This window comes from Salvelinus fontinalis, chromosome 6 (genome assembly GCF_029448725.1).
Source record: "Salvelinus fontinalis isolate EN_2023a chromosome 6, ASM2944872v1, whole genome shotgun sequence".
In the NCBI taxonomy this organism is placed as follows: domain Eukaryota; kingdom Metazoa; phylum Chordata; class Actinopteri; order Salmoniformes; family Salmonidae; genus Salvelinus; species Salvelinus fontinalis.
In genome coordinates, this window is record NC_074670.1 from 33939020 (window position 1) to 33961530 (window position 22511).

Consider the following 22511-nt stretch of genomic DNA (forward strand, 5'->3'; position numbering starts at 1 on the left):
AAGTCAAATACTTCTCAAAGATACCCTTTGGTGGTCAAACTAGCACTAGCTAGCATCAATGGCAACACTGGCTGACACTTAAGTAATGTGCCATAGAATTCTGTGGCAGCCCGTAATGTGTGCTGCAGTATGACACAACCCGTACAGGAAGAACCACTGTACTAGTGGGGGGAAATGTCTTACATAATAAAAACTTGTAGGTTGGAGACTTTTCTCTTGGTGGAACATGGACCACATAACATAAAGAAAACAATTGCGATACCAATATATTACATAACGTAACTGAGAAACAACACGGAAAACCAAGAATCATCTGTGTCCTAATCTTGGGGTCTTGGGGAGTGCGGAACGCATTGAGAAATAAGCAGTGATTCCCTCATTGGATTATCATTTTTATGTTGCTAATGTGTTAGTTCCCCACAGTTCACACAATTTAGGAAATTGTTCATGTGTTTTATTTCTATGATCATCACTTTCATGAGCCGGTTCATTTGCATTGCCGTTCATTTTCTTTTTGACTTAAATGTGTTTTCAACCCAGCTGAGATGAAATAAGCTTGTCTCGACTCAATCTGATTGTCATCAGATGGGCATACATTCATATAACATTTTTAATATCTCACCCCAATTTATTTTTCTATATTTCTTTCCTTCATGCATTTATGGCAACGTTCTATGGCTCGCACCCCTGCCTTGATTTCAGACAAAAGACCATTTACTTTTGAAGTCATTTGTAACGAAACTCTAGTTCCTCCTCCTCGGACGAGGAGAGGAGAGAGGGATCGGAAGACCAATTTGCAGCGAGGTATGTAGACATAAATGAATTTATTGGACACGAACTATACTTGAAATAATACAAAATAACAAACAACGTAGACTGACCTGAACATGCAAACTACATATAACTACGCACGCAATGGACAGGAAAAACGAACGAGACAGTACCATGTGGTGCAATAAACACAGACACAGCGACAATCACCCACAAACAAACAGTGAGAACAACCTACCTTAATATGACTCTCAATCAGAGGAAATGCCAAACACCTGCCTCTAATTGAGAGCCATACCAGGCAACCTTTTAACCCAACATAGAAACACAACACATAGAAATGCCCACCCAGCTCACGTCCTGACCAACAAAACAAAAGATTAACACAATAACTAGGGTCAGAACGTGACATCATTGTACCACTCAAAGGTCATGCACAATTGTATCACCCTTTACATATTTATTACTGTATCTCCACTTATGCACTAATCAGTAATCAGTTGATTATCGTTAATTATCAAAGGGTCACAATGGGATTGTGTTGTATAATAGTAATCTTCGTAATAATAGTATTTCATAGTTAATACCTGAGCATCCACACCCGGTAGCTCTCCCTTACACAGCACAGTGACAAACAAGATACTAATAGGACATCCAAGACATGCTCTGAACCCCATTGCCCTTGGCAGTGAGAAGCCAGCTGAAAGTCGTAGCAAAGCACTTTTCTTTCTTTCTAAGAGTAATCACATACAAGGATTAGAGGACAAATTCCAGGAAAAGCATTAGCAATTAGAAGTCCAGCGGCCATCAAGGTATGTAATTATAGGCAATGTGTTTGATTAAGGAAAGAGGTCCAATAAATTACATTAACATACTTTTTAAATCACAGAGGATAGTCTGCAAGAACCCTTAAAGAGGTGGAAGACAGAATGCACGTATCGATTTCACATCCCCAGATGGAAATTTATTTGGTGGTGACTGAGGAATAAGGGCCAGAGCAGTGCTCAATTCCTCCACACAAACAAGCCTAACTTTACATTGAAAATTACGGCTAAAAGGAGGGAACCTCTAGCAGACTCAAAAGGACACTTTGGACAGACAAACAGTGTCGTTATATGTGTCGTAACATTCATGAATGTAGCATTTTTATGGAAATCTCATACTGAATCTGAAATTGAGAGTAAACACTTCCTAAAAAGAAATAAAACTTGAATCATTCACTTTCTCTTTATTAACATGGAGAATATGCTTGTCTCCTTCCTGTCTCTCCTTTAGTCTTCCTGTCGATAATCTACTCAAGCAATCCAGGTGTGCCTCTTTAATGAGCCATTAAGTTTGCTAAAGCATGAAACACTTACAAACTGCTAAGAAAGTCTGCACCAATTGATGGGACATGCAACGGGAGTCCACCTCGGTCTGATTTTGAAGGGTGATTAAGGAAAGTTGCATTCAAGTCAGTGCTCTCTTGTTGGTGTTCTGGACAGATCCCTAAGCTCCTTGATGTCAAGGAGGGAAGTGTGTGTGATGTGTGGTGCATGTGTGTGTGTGTCAGTCGTAGAGAGAGGAATGCCTGGCAGAGCCTGAAACGCAGCTGCTGGCTTTAATCAACTTTTCGGATGGGGGAACATTTTCCCGTTCGCAGACACACCTCCAAATCCGCTCAGAAGCTTCCTGGCAGAGTTAGGAAGCGCCATCTCCATGGTCAGATGGCACCTTTCAACCCTGTCCGCTGATGGGCTGGCTCAGAAGGGGCTCAGAGTCAGGCTGGCAGCGCCAGCGCCGCTCTCCAAAACCCAAAGAACTGGCAGCTGTCCACACCTTTCCCTTGAGCAGGCTTACTGTACAGGAGTGCTCCACTTGTATGCAAATCACACTCCGGATTCTGGATACACAAACCAACGGTTTTCTCCATCTCGCCGCTCAACGATTTCTAAAACTTCACTGAAGTAGAATTTTGTCAAAGGCAACTTTTTGTGCTCTTGGCCAGCTTTAGATTTCGTTAGCAAAACCCCTCGGAGGGACCTAAGATCCGCAATATGGCTTTTACAGACTTGATAAAGGTAAATACACGACATGACAGTGATATTGCAATTATAAAGTAATGCATTGCTACAACTCTTATGTATCGCTTTGTGTCTCACAACAGAGTGGTTTAATTGTGCTCAAAGGGTGATGGGTCTTTCAATGACTATAAATTAAACTGTATAAATTAAACCTTTCCTCATACATTATATATTGTGTCATGGAAATGTCCTTTTTCCAGTATTTTCTTTGGCGAGCAGGAGAACAATAATATGCCACACTACAAAGGCGCAAATCCTTTGCTTTCTTTATGTGAAGAAGTACAAGGGAAACAAGCATTCATTCACCTATCAACCAATTCACTAGATACTTTTTAACAGCGTTCTGGAGGGCTTGGCGTGAAGTATTGCAACGGAAAGTTGCATTTGACAGGAAAATAAAGCCATTTTCATTGCCCTTGTCATTTTTTGTGTGTGTGTGACAGCCAAGCATTTTTATTCTTCACCCTCATCACCCCTCATTGTCCATCTTCTAGCCGTCTGGCGGCGGCCACTGACGCTACAGTACAGTAGCTGTTAACTGCTTGGAGTAGCAGTTTAAGTGGAGTGTCAGAGCCCAGTGCAAAATGGTGTCCATTCTTGAAGCGGGGGAAAGCACACCACGTGACATCATTAAGTGGATGAGACCCTCAAGGTGATGTAGGCAGTCTTGGTGAAACTCCTCTCGACAATCAATCCTGCTTATGGCACTACTTACCTCCCAATGGCCCCCTAATCTATTTTTAATATTTGACAGATAAGTGCACTCACAGAGTGTCTTTAAAGCAGGGCCATTTACTTCATGTTGTTTGCCCAAAATATAGCCCAGGGGTACTGAAACATCTCGCTTTTTTATTTGTTTTCCCCCAAGACTAGAAAACAACATCGGTTTGGGTTTGAGTTTATTTTTATTTTTTACAGGGACAGCGCACATTAATCAATGTTTTAGTAAAAGTGCCAGTATTAGCCAGCCAGCTAATTTTGAACCGCAGTCCCTGGGTTGTGTGGATAGTCTGAAGTACAATATTGACAAGAAGTCATATTGAGATGACATTTCAATGTCACCACAGCGAAGTCAGGATGGACGTCAAGCTTTTAATAGCTTAATGAGGTTAGCTACCAGTGAAACAATCTAATTTCAGAGGTTTTTAAATGCATTACCTTGAAGCTAGCTTTCAAATGATTGAATTGGAGGGACTGTCGAACTCATCTTTGTATGAGCATGTGCACTCTAGTCTACTGTTTCTCAACGGACTCAGAAGCAAAATGTCTTCTCACTGAAATGTCATTACAGAACAGTTAAACTGAAAAGCAGAGAGTGGGTCTTGATATTACCCCAGTGAAGCTATACTTTCTTTGTTTTAAGTTGCAAATAAATGGGGGAACAAAAGATAACACATCGAGGAAAGAGTTCAAGTCAAAATAAATGTCCTCAAAGTTCCAAATACCTGTGCCAGCGTAATGCACATTAATAGTGATAGTCCAGCTATGTTCTACACGGCAATGCATTCCTATCTCACTGCTCTCTACAATCAAGTCTGCCCATGTTTTTACCTTTCTCCCTTTAATTAGTGCCCCCCGACTGAGTGCAGGTGGCACCATTATTAGCAAACTCAAACGACCCCCTAATGATTGATGAGAGGCACATCCCAATCAATGCGGGCTGCATGATGTGTTTACCGTGCAGATTATGGCATCACTTCCTCTCACCGAGTGGCTCCCCCTCTAGTTTGGAGACCATTGGCACCTTGCTGCAAAGCCAGTTGTCTTGGTATGATTCTTGGTACTGATCGTGATTTGCTAACTCATACATTTCTTTGAGAAATTCATCTGTCATACTAACAAATTCCAAAATGTTAAAGGGTGAACATTTTAGTGACTAAAGTTACTGCAAATAGTAATGATGTGAAATGTTACACTGTTTTCTGGAGCACTTATCAGTAGTATATTACCTGACTAGGTAATGCTGTCATGTGTTTGGGATTTAATTTAGGTATTTCCTGAATAGTTCAGGGTGCAGTTACTACCATTTTAATGCCAATGCTTTAGACTTTGTCCGCGTTTGTCCTGGATGAATGTCTTGTTGCAAAGGGTTTCTGTCTGTCTGGTGGATGCCCAAACCATGTTCAAATGTTGCAGTAATTTGAAACCCATCCCAATGTCTGCAGCAACTAACACATCTCAAAAAAGTTACAAATCACAGGCACGTTTGCTGCCCCTGTAACGATCGTCGCGGGCTGAAGGAGAGGAGGACCAAAGTGCAGCGTGGTACGTATCCATAATACTTTTAATCAATATGAATACACGAACAAAAACAACAAAACAACCAACGAAACGAACAGTTCTGACAGGTGCAACAAACACTAACCAGAAAATAACCACCAACAAACAAAAGTGGGAAAACAGGCTACCTAAGTATGGCTCTAAATCAGAGACAACGATAGACAGCTGCCTCTGATTGAGAACCATACCAGGCCAAACACATAGAAATAGAAAACCTAGACCTACAACATAGAATACCCACCCACATCACACCCTGACCAAACTAAAAATAGAAACATACAAAGCAATCTACGGTCAGGGCGTGACAGCCACATATCTCTACAGGCTTCTGCATACTAGGTTCGGTTTGCTCCTAGCAGAACTCGGCTAGGCAACGTGGACGTCTGTGCCTTGCATACTCCCTTAAAATACCTTTACTGAAAAAAAGTGGCAATAGTACTGTTTGCTCATCTTAAGACGCCATAGACAGTATAAACTTCCTCAAAATAGTCTGAATTAATCTAAGATCATTTAAGAAATCTGTCATTAATTTTGATGTTTTTGGCAAAGAGATCTTACTTGCGCAAGTTTACATCTAACTAAGGTGTTTGGTACAGTATTTATCAAGTGAAAAAATGTGCATGAAAACGAGTCGTCTCTCATTGAATAACAACAAACACTTCATTGAAGAATCCCTACTGTTGACTAATCACTGACGAAGGGGCGTAGACTTCCCATCCAAAACACAAACTTAAGTAGTTTTCAAAGTCAGGATTGCCCAGCTAAAGCTTTGGTGCAGACACATCCAAAGCATGAATGAATGCTGGCCCAGAATGCAAATGCCCTTGGTATCCCAATTGGAAACACTCAGAATCTTGGAAGCTGAGCGGAAGAGCTGGAGAGTCTCTGAGTAAAGCCCTGTCAATCGCTCCCAAGGGAGGCGTGTTGGACACAGTTGGCATGGCACCGTTTTTCTCAGGACAACCTGGCATTAAGGTTTCTTTTGTTTTAGAAATAACGCTGCTGATGCCAATGGGACAAAGTAACATTGCATCACTCAAGCCAACAGTCATAACTAAGTCGTTTCCCCGCACAGTTGCAAACAGTAAGATCACCTTGGTGAGCTGGTGTGTGTATGTTATACTGCGAGGGATTCCTTGAGTTGTTTTGCTATTCCTGGCGTACAATGGTGTAAATTAGGACAAAGATGACACCTACAGCGTGTATTACAAGGTAAACAGGTTAAGTAAAGCTGAATCATTAGAACGACAAGAGTATGCATGCAAATGTTTACATAACCAAGAAATTGGCTAAGATAGAAATGATTAATTCATTAAATGCGGTATACAGTGTTTTGTGTTCAGGCCCTGCAGTGTTCTTAGGAACAACCTCTATCCTAACTGCCTTGCAAATGTGAAGAAGCTATAGTAGTAAGCTCACTCAAAAGGTAAAATTAAAAGCATTTCCAAAACACACACAAACACACAAAAGAAACACATGCTAATGTAAATATGAATTGAACAATACAGAAAGCTGCTCTATGCAGAAATGGCTCCACCATTTCCTGGTGGCAAAATGTCTAATAGTTCTCCTAATTTCAGTTTATTTGACAAAACAAGCAAGTATAGTGTAGAGACTCATTGTACCATCTAAAAAGCTGTGAATTATCTTTTCAATAGCCAAATATATAGCATTTTCAGCTGTTTGAAGCTGGTGTGCAAAAATAAAAGTAAAATATGCAAAAACCAAACTTAAGAATGGTAAGCATAGAAATAGAGCACATAGAACAGATCTACCACTTCGTAGATTTGCTTTCAATGAGAATGACTGATCTACAACTCACGTTTCTCTGTTAATTTGGTTGGGTCGCCCCAAAAGGTTACATATTGCAGCTTTAATGTAAATGTCCACGAGGATAGAATTAAAGTGTGAATATTTACAATAGCTATGGACAAGAGCACACACAGCTAAAGGATGGATGGGGAATGCTCTCACAGCATCTTTCCCAATAATAGCTCATCCTAATGAAACATTGAAGCACTGTTTATTTGCATATCCAATTGTGGTGTGTGAGGTATGCATTGTTAATACTGTAGACATGCTGTAAAAAAGAAAGAAAGAATGATATGTAGGTTTTTTCACTTAGCACTATACATTATGCACACCAATTCTAAGTGCCTAGACAACACAGGCTAATCACCTCAGGCTAATCACCTCACCTCACCTAATCACCTCATCAACACAGGTAAGCACCTCTAGACTGGGTAGTGATAGAAAACATTTTAAACCCTCTATCACATATGTGGAAACCCTCCATTCCCTGTGTAGGAATCCCCATAACTCAATTAATAATGTACGTACTGTAAGCAGGGGCACAACTTTGGTTTTAGAAGTGGGGGGACATTTTATATATTTTTTATATATTTTTTTTATCCAGTTGGATGAATACTCCAAACAGCCTACCCAACCGCTCAGTGGCATCCACATGGTCCTAAAGTACACCGTTGCCTTGTTTTATATCACAATCCAATGATAAAACAAGGGGCGACAAAAATGCATGTCCCCCATCCCCAGTGAAAGTTGCTTAAGTCTTATACTAGAAACAAACCAATCTATTCTGAGCCTCTTACTAATGTGAGGTAAGGTCGGTTGAATTCTGTGGCCCGATGACTTGAGATTAAATTGTCTTCCCTTTTTTTAATGCTTTCCCTGAGGAGAGGGGTGTGTCCCATCAGATGCCTGCTGGAGAAAGCCGCTCACCTTTGCTCGGTCCGTGGCTCCAACCCATGAAGTGAGGACCCTGATTTCAACCCACCCTCCCCATGTTAACTCTCTTGGGTGAGAGGATTCTCACCCGGAGCCTTGCTTACATCAGAAGCAACTGTCCAGTGTCCAACCCCTTATCTAAGCAGATGATGAAGTATATGGACCACAGCACTAATGCAGCACATTATTGCTGTTCTAGTGGACAGAAAATGACCTAGAACAATAAAGAAAATGGGTCGTCTGCTACAGCGTATAACTACACACTTTTGTCAGAGTGGCCCAGCTCAATGTCATCCAGCTCAGTAATAGGCATCCCAAATGTATTACAATAAGGGTAAATGGTAAATATACACAATAGTGCCCAACATTTAAAGCTAATTTCCACTTGAGCTGAAATCTGCAGCATGTACTGTGACTGTGGTTTCCTTCGAAAGCGGGACCATTGCCTTTACAAGGTGCAAAGCCAAAAAGCGGCGATCGGATTGAATCCCGGCCTGAATTCGGGAGAGATCGCCTTGACACTTTCTATCACTATTATCAATGTCAGGCGATGATTTAAGTCCTACTGTAAGTCCTACCTGGGCCTACATTATTTGGCCACTGTCACAGCAGTGTGTCAGAGTGTTAAGCAGTTAGTTCCTCATGTTTATGTTATTCTTCATCATTACACCAGGCATAATGCCTGTTATACCATCCTGTTAACTATGTCTGATCTAAAGTGGCTCAATTCAATACAAACACGTGGACATCCGTTCCATCTCAATAGTATGATGATGTGGCCCACTCTCCCCGGGGTTAATCCTTACATGTATGTTCCTAGGCGGCGGTGGGAATAGAGACATGTAATGTGTCGCCCTGTTGATGTCTCCATCTAAATGGAGGCGTCTAATAAATTATGCCGCATCATTCTCGGCTTGCTCCGATCCCTCTTTAATGGGGGCTTCTCTCTTGGAGCCCAATTAAAACAATCCACACAGCACAGGTTGGGGAGTTTTGATATGTGAATTACTGAACAAGGTGAATAAATATATATCACTGTTATTTAACAAGGTGTAGAGACATGAATTATGGTTATAATCTTTTTTTCTTCTCCCTGCGGTTGGTGGGATGGGCTCAGAAGTGCTTTGTTAAAAAGGAAATATAGATGCTTTAAGATTCTCCTTGGGTTGCTTGGCTACTGTATATAGGCTACTGTTGTATGAGATGTGGACACAAAAGTGAACCAAGCAATGACATTTGCACTTAGCTGCATAATTCATAAAAAGGTACTGTAAAATTGCCACTCACAGGCCTTTATTGGGAATTATTTCAAATCTACTCACTCCACTATAGCTGCAAGTCATCTTCACCTCTTCACTAGAATGTATGTAATGGTAGGTCGGACACTAAATGCTGTTGAATTATCATTCATTACTTTACAATAATGTTTAGCAATGTTATTAAAGAAACAGATTTTTTAAATTTAACTAGGCAAGGCAGTTAACATACATCTTGAATAACGTTCCAACCGGAGAATTTCATCGACTTCAGTTGACCGAAGGAACGGAGCTGCCTATCACGTGAACGCGTGTGTTCAATGCGTGATCACCTCCTGGCAGTGGTCACTAATTCCTGTCTCCTTCGGCCCCCCTTCACATTAGAGTCATCAGACAAAGTTCCATTGATTGTTGACATCTAGTGGAAGCCGTAGGAAGTGAAAACTCATCAATGTCTTGCTGTGATTTCAATGGGACCTTGGTTGAAAGTTTGGCACCCCCAGAAAAAATATAAACAGGAAGTGGAACTTCTCAGGTTTTTGCCTGCCATGTGAGTTCTGTTATACTCACAGACATAATTCAAACCGTTTTAGAAACTTCAGAGTGTTTTCTATCCAATACTAATACTAATATGCATATATTAGCAACTGGGACTGAGGAGCAGGCCGTTTAATATGGGCACCTCTGTGCACCTTTCATCCAAGCTACTCAATACTGCCCCTTCAGCCATAAGAAGTTAAGAACAAATTCCTATTTTGATCAACAGCCTAGGAACAGTGGGTTAATTGCCTTGTTCAGGGGCAAAACAACAGATTTTTACCTTGGGTATTTGATCTAGCAACCTTTCAGTTAGTGGCCCAACACTCTAACCACTAGGCTAACTGCTTCCCCAAAATGGAACATGCATTGGATAGTCGACAATCTTACAAACAAGGTAGTTGTAGCCTCAATTCAAATTATGCATTGATGTCAATGGGACTTTTGACCTAACATTTGATTGTCGAAAATTATGATTATGACCTTAGAGATAAATTACAAGATATCCGTACCCGGTTTACTAACCACCGGTCCTGGCAACCCATTTTTACCCACACCTGCATATCATCATCAGTCACACCTGGACTTCATTACTCCATGATTACTTACCCTTTATATAGCACTCTTTTGTTATCAGGCAGTATTGGTTGTGTTTCCTTGTCAGACATTTCTCTTGTTTTGTATCGATCTATGTTCTTTAATATTAAACTCACTAACTGCACCTGCTTCCTGACTCCCTGTGTTGACGTTACAGATATCATATTCATAACTTCACATTTTTCACTATGCCCCATGGCAAAATGAGTATAATTAAATGAGATATGCAAAAAAAATTGAAAATCTTCTCTCCGCCACATGGCAAAATGTGTGGAATTGCAGCAAACTTGCTCTACAACTGAAACATTTTCTCTACGCCACATGGCAAAATGTGTAGAATTGCATGAAATTAACTAAAAGAGGGGCTGCTAAAATGTTTTGATGCAAGATGGATACCCAAACAAAATTTCACTTAGGGTCCTCAAAACTAGCTGGCTAGGGCCGGCTCTGACTGCATGTGTGGGTATGGATGTAGGTACACAGACCAGCGAGCAACTGCAGCCCCTCATGATGATTTCTGCTTTTTTTGTGACCCCCCCACCCCCACCAATGTTGCAGCCCTAGTTAAAAAAAAATTTTATGTGGCTGTACTCGTCATCCCAATTTATCAAATTTATCAGCAGATGTCACAAAGTGCTTTACAGAAACCCAGCCTAAAACCCCAAAAAGCAATCAATGCACATCCAGAAGGGTTCCTGAGTGGCGCAGCGATCTAAGGCACTGCATCTCAGTGCTAAAGGTATCACTACAGACACTGGTTTGATTCCAGCCTGTATCACAACGGGCTGTGATTCGGAGTCCCACAGGGTGGCCTACAACTTGGCCAGTGTCGTCCGGGTTTGGCCGTGGTAGGCCGCCATTGTTTATAATACTTGGTTTTCTTAATTGACTTGCCTAGTTAAATAATGGTTAAAAAATAAGTACGGGCCTAGGAAAAACTCCCTAGGAAGAAACTTAGAGAGGAACCAGGCTCTGAGGGGTGGCCAGTCCTCTTCTGGCTGAGCTGGGTGAAGATTATAAGAGTACATGGACATTTAAGGACAAATTGCTCTTCAAGATGTTCAAATGTTCATAGATGACCAGCAGGGTCAAATAATACTCTCAGTGGTTGTAGAGGGTGCAACAGGCTAGTACTAGAGGTCGACCGATTATGATTTTTCAACGCCGATACCGATACCGATTATTGGGGGACCAAAAAAAGCCGATGCTGATTAATCGGCCGATTTGTATTTATTTATTTGTAATAATGACAATTACAACAATACTGAATGAACACTTATTTTAACTTAATATAATACATCAAGAAAATCAATTTAGCCTCAAATAAATAATGAAACATGTTCAATTTGGTTTAAATAATGCAAAAACAAAGTGTTGGAGAAGAAAGTAAAAGTGCAATATGTGTCATGTAAAAAAGCTAACGTTTAACTTCCTTGCTCAGAACATGAGAACATATGAAAGCTGGTGGTTCCTTTTAACATGAGTCTTCAATATTCCCAGGTAAGAAGTTATAGGTTGTAGTTATTATAGGACTATTTCTCTCTATACGATTTGTATTTCATATACCTTTGACTATTGGATGTTCTTATAGGCACTTTAGTATTGCGTGTAACAGTATAGCTTCCATCCCTCTCCTCGCCACTACCTGGGCTCAAACCAGGAACACATCGACAACATGCAGAGCAAGGGAAACAACTACTCCAAGTCTCAGAGCGAGTGGCGTTTAAAACGCTATTAGCGCGCACCCCGCTAACTAGCTAGCCGTTTCACATCGGTTACATCAGCCTAATCTCGGGAGTTGATAGGCTAGAATTCATAAACAGCAGAGCTGGTGGCAAAACGCACGAAAGTGCTGTTTGAATGAATGCTTACGAGCCTGCTGGTGCCCACCATCGCTCAGTCAGACTGCTCTATCAAATCAAAGACTTAATTATAACATAATAACACACAGAAATACGAGCCTTAGATCTTTAATATGGTCAAATCCGGAAACTATCATCTCGAAAACAAAACATTTATTCTTTCTGTGAAATACGGAACCGTTCCGTATTTTATTTAACGGGTGGCATCCATCAGTCTAAATATTCCTGTTACATTGCACAACCTTCAATGTTATGTCATAATGACATAAAATTCTGGCAAATTAGTTCGCAATGAACCAGACGGCCCAAACTGTTGCATATACTCTGACTCTGCGTGCAATGAACGAAAGAGAAGTGACACAATTTCACCTGGTTAATAACCTGGATTTCTTTTAGCTAAATATGCAGGTTTAAAAACATATACTTCTGTGTATTGATTTTAAGAAAGGCATTGATGTTTATGGTTAGGTACACGTTGGAGCAACGACAGTCCTTTTTTGCGAATGTTCACTGCATCGATTATATGCAACGCAGGACATGCTAGATAAACTAGTAATATCATCAACCATGTGTAGTTATAACTAGTGATTATGATTGATTGATTGTTTTTTATAAGATAAGTTTAATGCTAGCTAGCAACTTACCTTGGCTTCTTACTGCATTCACGTAACAGGCGGGCTCCTCGTGAGGCAGGTGGTTAGAGCTTTGGACTAGTTAACCGTAAGGTTGCAAGATTGAATCCCTGAGCTGACAAGGTAAAAATCTGTCATTCTGCCCCTGAATAAGGCAGTTAACCCACCGTTCCTAGGCCGTCATTGAAAATAAGAATGTGTTCTTAACTGACTTGCCTAGTTAAATACAGATTTCCGATTGTTATGAAAACTTGAAATCGGCTCTAATTAATCGGCCATTCCGATTAATCGGTCGACCTTTAGTCAGTACCTCAGGAGTAGATGTCAGTTGGTTTTTCATAACTGAGCATTCAGAGGTCGAGACAGCAGGTGCGGTAGAGAGAGAGATCCGAAAACAGCATGTCCGGGACAAGGTAGCGCGTCCGGTGAACAGGTCAGAGTTGCCTAGCCGCAGGCAGAACAGTTGAAACTGGAGCAGCAGCACGGTTAGGTGGACTGGGGACAGCCAGAAGTTATCAGGCCATGATCCTTGGATCCTTGGACGCAGGTCCTCCTGGAGGGGAAAGAATTAGAGGGAGAAACTTAAATTCCCACAGGACACCAGATAAGATGGGAGAATTACACCAGATATTACAGATGGACCCTAGCCCCCTGGCAAAGACTATTTCAGCATATATGCTGGAGACTGGAGACTGAGACAGGGGTGGGTCGGGGGACACTGTGGCCCCGTCCGACGATACCTCTGGACAGGGCCAACCAGGCAGGATATAACCCCACCCACCTTGCCAAAGCACAGGCCCCACAACACTATAGGGATATCAACAGACCACCAACTTACTACCCTGAGACAAGCCTGAGTATAGCCTACGAATATCTCTTCAGATGCACGAGGCTGAGGGGGCATAAAACCGAACAGGAAGATCACGCCTGTGACTCAACCAGGTGACATTTAGCCAAGGTAGATATGAGTGGTGAACCACTGTTTGGAGGCTGGAATGTGTTGCTAGTGGATGAACGTGTGCAGGTAGCCTAGTAAAGGAGCCCTTTGAAGTGATTGTTTTCCCAATCAGATTAAAACATCATAACTGGCTATGTTTACGCCACAATAAAAGGTAATACATTTTAAAGGTTAAATGAGAAATCTTTACGACTAGGCCCACAGAGATCCTATTGAATCAATAGGGATTCTATAAGTAATTCTAGGATTAGGCCCATACTTTTTTTGGTGCCAAATATGAGGTCCCGTACCTGGAAGAAAAATCTACTTTCACCCCTGGTCACAAGGAGTTGGTGTCAATGACACTGAAGCTGTCCCAATATGGACACTGTATCCCTGACATCTAAGCCTCAAAACATGACTGCACGACTATTGATGACAGATGATGAGAGTACAGTTAATGTAATAGAAAGACTTCCGTACTGTAAATAATTCTTAGCGTTATCTACGTGGACACCGGTGCTGAGCGTGGCAAGGTCGCCAGGGTGCTAGAATAAGGTATTCAGCACCATGCCAGCCTGCCTGCTGCTCCTCAAGGCTGACCTTGTCAAAGTCATGTACTGAGCTGAGCGGCTCAATGCCTGCACCCCTGAATAAGAGTTCCAAGAGGAGCTCAGATCACTGTTGGCATAAGGCAGAGTCTAGCCGTTAACGTTACTGATGAGGCCAATGCTCATAATTGCCGCTGTGTGACTCCGCAGGTACGACTAAAATTTGGCTGTCGCTCTGTCTCTCTCCTCTTTTTTCATGTGCAGGGACCCCCCACCCAGTGGAACAGCAGGCTTGGATCCAGGCACATCAATATATTGTCAGGAACACTCTGTTTTCCCCATAGTCCCCCCTCTCAAAATTAACCTTTAAATCAAAGATAGGGCCCTCTTTCTCCCCTTGCTGTCTCTTCCTCATCTTGTCCTTTGGGTGAATTAATTAAATCTTAATTTCCTCATTAGCCCCGTCAATTGGAGCAAGGACTAATAGGCTACTCTGGTGCATTGGGGGGAAGATTTTCCCATTCAAAATGTTCCTGCTCAACAATTAACTTCCTTTGGAGCCTTTTGGGGGCTGGGATCTTGTTGCAAATGTGCCTTTGTATCCAATCCACTATTCACCTCCACTACAGGAGGAGAGAAAGAAGACGTGTATTCTAAAGCCTTGGAGACCATAGTCAGTGAGTCACACAGACACAGATATACAGTGAGGTCTTTCAAAACATTAACCCATCCTTTAATGTCCCGACAGGAACACCATACAAAGTGTCACGTGAACCCTGAACTCAGAAGGGTATGAGAGGAAAAAGTGTTAGTGATCCTAATCAAGTCTATACTAACCTTAGGTCATCACTGGCAACCTCTAGAGTTTTTTTGATAGGCTGTCTGACCACCTAACCACTCCACTTATTTTGCCCAGCGTGTGGTGTAGTCTGTGCCCTCGGAACGCACTGGGACTGTAACCCTCTCGATTCTGTCATTAGTGTCTGAAATGTGGTGAAACACACCCGGTGGTGCAGGCTCAACCTCCTCAGCCAATTTGATGCACAGTGGCTATCCAGGTGGCTGCTGGGAGGTGAAACAACTCTAAGCCAATTCATTACCTGGCTATGTAAGCAGTGCCAAGGAAAACGCTGTCTGCGATTGCATGTTTTACGTCACGCTGAGTGTAGAGGTAGGGTGGACGGAAGAATCCAAACCCAATGTTTTCCAGTCTAGCGCATTTCATTTGAACAGATCTCCCTCCCGCCCTCTCAGATCCCCCCCACACCTTTCTAGGTCTGTCTTTTCTAATCAGTGATACCGTTTTTAAAGCCCCCCCCTACACGTACAGTACAGCCCATGTCATTATCACGCCTGTGATGTTTGATATGGTCCGGCAGGTAGGTGTGAAGAGAGACTCACCTTTGAACCCACTGGATCCACAATCCACTGGTTTCATCCTGCGTGTCATGCTTTTACTGTGATTCTAATATATATATATATTTTTTGAATGGTGTCAATTGTGTCAAAACAACAACAAAAATATCCATGAACGGCACATGCAACAAACTGGAAATGGTCTGACAATCCTCTAAATCCCGACCAACACCTTTCCATGTTGAAAGCAATTGTCTGAAGCAGCTGCCAAGCTTTGCGCCATGCCATGTGTGCTGCTTGTTCACAAGGGTGCATGTGAGTGTGTGCGCCCATATATGTGCACCGGCAACAACCTTCCCCATGGTGTCGACCAGCAGTACACCCTGTCACGCACCCTTCCACAACCCCACCAACCTCCCTTACCCCCTGGGGAAAACGTGGCTGACAGTGCCGTGCTCCTCTTCCCCTCTAATCCCTCCTGACAGGTCACATTGTGACTCACTGTGAGTCACGCTGGAGAAAATGTAACATGGGAGGAAAAGGAAACCTACTTCAGCAGAGGTCCTTTAGTCACTGGTGGTGAAAGTGCAAACAACGTTGTTTTTTAAATTACCAATGGAGAACCTTGACGGAACGTTACAGTAACGTTCCGTGTTTGCTGGGTTCACACATAGGCAGGAGGATGACAGTTTCCTTTATCAATGGCTGAGAACCTCTTTGGTAGTTGAAGACATAATTCATTTTAAATATGCTCAGTTAATAATGTCCAGTGCGGTCAGAGACAGTCATTGTCATTGTCCAGAGAATCTGAGGCAGACAGGGGTTGGTTTTGGGTCCGCATAACTGAGGGACTTGGTTGTGCAGGGAAACCGCTGGAGCTGCTGATGTTCAAAGCTGGTGTAGAGTAAGGAGGTGGAGGAGGGTGTTAAAAAACCATGGGGTTATTTGTTGGCGGGAGTGATGGGGGTGTAAAGGGAGGATGGGAACCTTTGTAAGAGAGCATTCTCTCCATTTCAGCTTAGCAGTACTTCAACAGTCTTCCGATGTGAACAGCCAGCCTTCAGTTGAACGATTTCTTCACAAGAAACATCAAAAGCCCTTTCTCCATACTGTCAGATTAATTTATTCTTATTTTCTTATTAATTTGCCACTGAATTCACCAGCCCCCCTTTTTGGTTAACATGTTTTTCCGTTCAAAGCCAACTTAAGAGAAAGACTAACTGAATCTCTTAATTAAAATATAATTGTTTGGTCAAACAAAACAAAGAAAATAATGTCGGCAACATTTTTAAACCGATAAAGAAGTTGACTTTGTAAAAAAAATTACAAATACAAATAAAGAATAGAAAACATGTGGTAAATATGCACCCATTTTGACCTAGCTCTACACCGCTGATTCAGATAATCAACTCACCACTAAGCTTTCGTTATTTGAAAAACCAAAACGTGCACCCCTTTGTGGTACCCAGGACTGAGTTTGGGAAACACTGCATTAAACCGTATTAACCTCCAGTTATTTTGAGTATGCCAGCTTCTGTCAACAAAGAGACGGTAATGCATTTAGGCACAGCTATTGTCTGGGGCTGTCCATGGACCTGATCTGTCTGAGGCCTCTGGTGGTGTTACATAGACAGTGTCTGGCTTGAGGCTGAGGGTGTCCTAAAATGTACACCGTACACTGTACACTGTTTTCTTCCAGCACAAATACTGAAAGTGGAGAAGGTGAAAGCAAAACAAATGAAGTTTAAGTTAATTATATCAAAAGCAGACCAAAGAGATCTTCTACATTTAATAGTATGCTGTTGTTTGGTGTGTACAGTCACAGAATCTTACCTACAATCATTCATTAATCTACACCTATGACAACCTAGACAATTGAAAATTGTATTGGGCTTTGTATAATGTTTAGCACCAAGACACCTATGAGGAACTGCAACCAAGTGCCTATTTCCCCCAGTTTTTCTCTCTTGCTCTCTCAGTGTTTCAAAGCTGCAGTACAGTAAGATGTGACAGTCTATCAAACCTCACAGAAGGTTTTATGCCATCCACGGTAGCTCAGTTATTTTGGCGGCATTGCGGTGGCGATAAAACAGAGAATCAATTATGAGTACACAGATACGTGCAAGGTTTAGTCAGTAAAAGATGCTTCTCGACAGCTGTGATGCCAGTAAATATTTTACCTTTGTTTAACTAGGCAAATCAATTCTTATTTACAATGATGTTCTAGAGACAGTGCATTAAGTGCCTTGTTCAGGAGCAGAACAACATATTTTTACTTTGTCAGCTCAGAGATTTGATCCACCAACCTTTCAGTTACTGGTCCAATGCTCTAACCACTAGGCTACCTGCCAACCCAAATAAGCAGCATACATTTCCTACATGCTAAAAATACTACACTCTTGAGCAAACGGCTGTATTTTATTTATTTATTTATTTATTTTACTGTTATTTTACCAGGTAAGTTGACTGAGAACACGTTCTCATTTGCAGCAACGACCTGGGGAATAGTTACAGGGGAGAGGAGGGGGATGAATGAGCCAATTGTAAACTGGGGATTATTAGGTGACCATGATGGTTTGAGGGCCAGATTGGGAATTTAGCAAGGACATGGGGATAGGGATAGGGGATAGGGGACGCCTAGGGGATAGGCGTTCCGTCGACGGTACAGTTGTAAATCATGTAGCGCGGTGTGTCATGATCGCACATTTTAGAGAAATAACAAATGTTGGTACATATAAAGTGTCTTATATCGGCTGAAAGCTTAAATTCTCGTTAACCTCTAACGCCTCCCTAACCCGGATCCGGGATCCCCCCCATCACAAAAGCTGACTAGCATAGCCTAGCCTAAAGTTACAGGGATATCATAAAATAAAATGTTCATGAAATCACAAGTCCAAGACACCAAATGAAAGATACAGATCTTGTGAGTCAAGCCATCATCTCTGATTTTTAAAATGTTTTACAGGGAAGACACAATATGTAAATCTATTAGCTAACCACGTTAGCAAAAGACAACAATTTTCTTACTCCACCATTTTCTTACTGCATCAGTAGCTATCACAAATTTGACCAAATAAAGATATAAATTGCCACTAACCAAGAAACAAACCTCATCAGATGACAGTCTGATAACATATTTATTGTATAGCATAGGTTTTGTTAGAAAAATGTGCATATTTCAGGTAGAAATCATAGTTTACAATTGCAGCCCCCATCACAACTATCACTAAAATGACTAGAATAACTACAGAGACCATCGTGTATTAGCTAATTACTCATCATAAAACATTTCTTAAAAATACACAGCGTACAGCAATTGAAAGACACAGATCTTGTGAATCAAGACAATATTTCTGATTATCTAAGTGTTTTACAGCGAAAACACAATATAGCGTTATCTTAGCTTACTACAAGTCAGTCACACAGAAGCATTGATTCAAGCCAAAAATAGCAATAACGTTATAAACCACCAAACGCTATTAATTTATTTCACTAACCTTCTCAGAATTCTTTAGATGACAGTCCTGTAACATCATATTACACAATGCATATAGTTTGTTCGAAAATGTGCATATTTAGCCGCACAATTCGTGGTTACACAACGTGTTTAGTGGGCAAAAAATCAAGCAATCTGTCCGGCGCCATTTTGGAAAGGCACCTAATCTTATTGAAAACTATTCATAAACTTGACTAAAAAAATACAGGTTGGACAGCAATTGAAAGACAAATTAGTTCTTAACCTGTTAGGCGGGCTGTCCCGATATCGGTACACTTATGACAACATCCAGCTCTATTGCAGGGCGCGAAATTCAAAATCTATTTTTTTTAAATATTTAACTTTCACACATTAACAAGTCCAATACAGCATTTGAAAGATAAACATCTTGTCAATCCAGCCAACATGTCCGATTTTTTAAATGTTTTACAGAGAAAACACCACATATATTTATGTTAGCTCACCACCAAATAAAAAAGTGGACAGACATGTAGCAGCAGCACAAGTATGATTCAAGTAGCATGCACAAGCCAACCTAACTAACCTAGAACCAACCTAAACAACCTAGAAAAAACTACCTCAGATGACAGTCCTATAACATGTTACACAATAAATCTATGTTTTGTTCATAAAATGTGCATATTTTAGCTATAAATCAGTTTTACATTACTGCTCCCATCATAGCTACATCATAGCTACAGTCTGAAATCGCACGGGAGTAGCCAGAGAAAATACAGACACCAACGTCAACTACTAATTACACCTCATAAAACATTTCAGAAAAACATATGGTGGATAGCTAATGAAAGACAAAGATCGTGTGAATAGAGCCAATATTTCCGATTTTTGAAGTGTTTTACAGCGAAAACACAATATATCGTTATATTAGCTTACAACATTAGCTAGCATACGGCAGCATTGATTCTAGTCAAACGCTAGCATAGCACAGTTCGACAGATATATGAAAAAGCATCCCAAATTGGGTCCTTATCTTTGTTGATATTCCATCAGAATGTTGTAAAGGGGTCCATTGTCCAGTACAGTCTTTAGTTGGGTTCCAGAACGAACTATTTCCCTCTTGGGTTAGCAAGCACAATGGCCATGCGGCGCTAATCTCTCTTTCTTCAAAAAATTCTTCCAAAGCATCATGTCTAAAGTCCAGAATAAATTGCAATAATATAATTAAAGTATATTGAAAAAACATACTTTAGGATGATTTTGTGACATGTATCAAATAATATCGTAGCCAGAGGTCATATTCACCTTTAACGAGCGTATTCCAGGAGCCGAGTCCAGGTTCTACCTCGCGCCCAGAAAAAAAATTAAAGTGCGCAAGTCTCACTACAAGATGTTGTGTTCAGCCCCTGGAAGAGATATTCAACTGCTTTTTTCTCTTACTTCCGCATTACACCCAGATGAAGGCGCATGACGTGTTTCTACGGTCCTAAGTGACATGACCTTTTATAGACAAGGTCTTAAAGAGAGACATCGCATTTGGAAATCTCAATTCTGGATAGGAAATGGGCTGTAAAAATAGTTCTGTTCAACTTAGAGAAATAATTGAAACGTTTTTAGAAACTATAGACTGTTTTCTATCCAATAGTAGTAAATATATGCATATTGTAAGATCAAAAAATTCTTAAGAGGCCGTTTGAAAATGTGCGCATATTTTCCAGTTTTTTCAATATTCCCCCTGCAGCCAGAAGAGGTTTTTAATGCAATCGCTGAATTACATTTTTAAAATGAACCTTACTGCGCAATACTGGGTACAATACAGGGTGCGATAGCGCAACGCTACACGGAAAATAATGGCGTCTAATACATTTTTCTTTTTCAACAGAACAACGTTTTATCAGCATAAATAGTACTTACTATTAGCTGAACTCCCATCAGAATCTTGGGGAAGGTGTCCGTTGGCCAAAAGAATCGTTGCTGGGTTGGAGAATGTTTCCCTCGACGTTGCAATTAGCAGTACAGAATGACATTCGAGAGAGAGACACCCACGTTTCTACAGCGCCATGGAAATAATTACCTGAAAATCGCAATATACTGACATAAACTGGTATAATTCGGTTAAAAATAACAAGATTATGATGTCTTTAAAGCCTATAGCGAATAAAAACAGAGCCGGATACTTCTAGGAGCTAAAACCAGACGTTCTAAAAAGACATGCCAAGACCCTCTTTGCGTCAGCGCGAAGTCCCAAAAGGTCGGACACCTCGGTTCCAATCAATTTATAAACTTTGGGAACTACGTAGAGACGTCATTTCAACTCTCCCTATTCGCTAACAGCCAGGGGAAGGCGTATGCAGTGCATCTCAACCAATAGAAGACAGGCAAAGTTAAAGACAGGTCTCAAAGCAGATGATAAAATTTCCCATTTTCACACAGACATAGGAAAAGTGCTCTAAGTCGAGTTCTGTTTCACTTACAGACATAATTCCAACGGTTTTAGCTTCTTATGGCTGCAAGGCAAAGTGTTGAGTAGCCAGTGAAATCGTGCCCATTTCAAACGGCCTCCTACTCAAATCTTGCTCGTACAATATGGATATGATTATTCTTTTTGGATAGAAAACACTTTCTAGTTTCTAAAACAGTTGGAATTATTTCTCTGAGTGAAACAGAAGTCCTTCTGCAGCACTTTTCCTGACCAGGAAGTGAAATGTCAGAAATTGATGCTCTTTCAACTTGATGCCTATACATGGTCTTGACACTTAGGCGTCCACTTACACTCTATACGCCTTCCTATTGGTGTAAAGAGGATGTGAGAGAATACATTTTTGTGCTCATCTTGGTCTGTGGTGGAGAAAAAACTATTTCTTTGACGTGACCGTCCACTTCCGGTACTCTGAAGGAAGTGGGATTGACTTCTGTTTTGCTGCCGTAACGAACGACTAACATCTCCGGCTCTAATTTTTTTTTGATACATGTGACCATATCATCGTAATGTATGTTTTTTCAATATAGTTTAATCAGATTATTGAAACTTTTTTCGGGAGTTTTGCCGTGTTCCGTCCTCTGACTGTGTTTACGTTGGAGAAATTTGTGCCACTCGGCTAGTGCCAATGCTAATTGAAGAGGGAAATTTGCCATTCTGAATCCAAACAACGACTCATCTGGACAGAGGACACCTTCTTCAACATTCTGATGAAAGATCAGCAAAAGTAAGACCCATTTTATGATGTTATTTCATATATCTGTCGTGCATGTGAACTGGCCGTGGGCGCCCAATTGTTTCTGTCTATTGTAGCTACGCTAATATAGCGATACATTTTGTTTTCGCTGTAAAACATTTAATAAATCGGAAATATTGTTTGGAATCACAAGATGCCTGTCTTTCAATTGCTGCAGACTATGTATTTTTCAGAAATGTTTTATGATGAGTAATTAGCTATTTGACGTTGGTGTCTGTAAATATTATGGCTGCT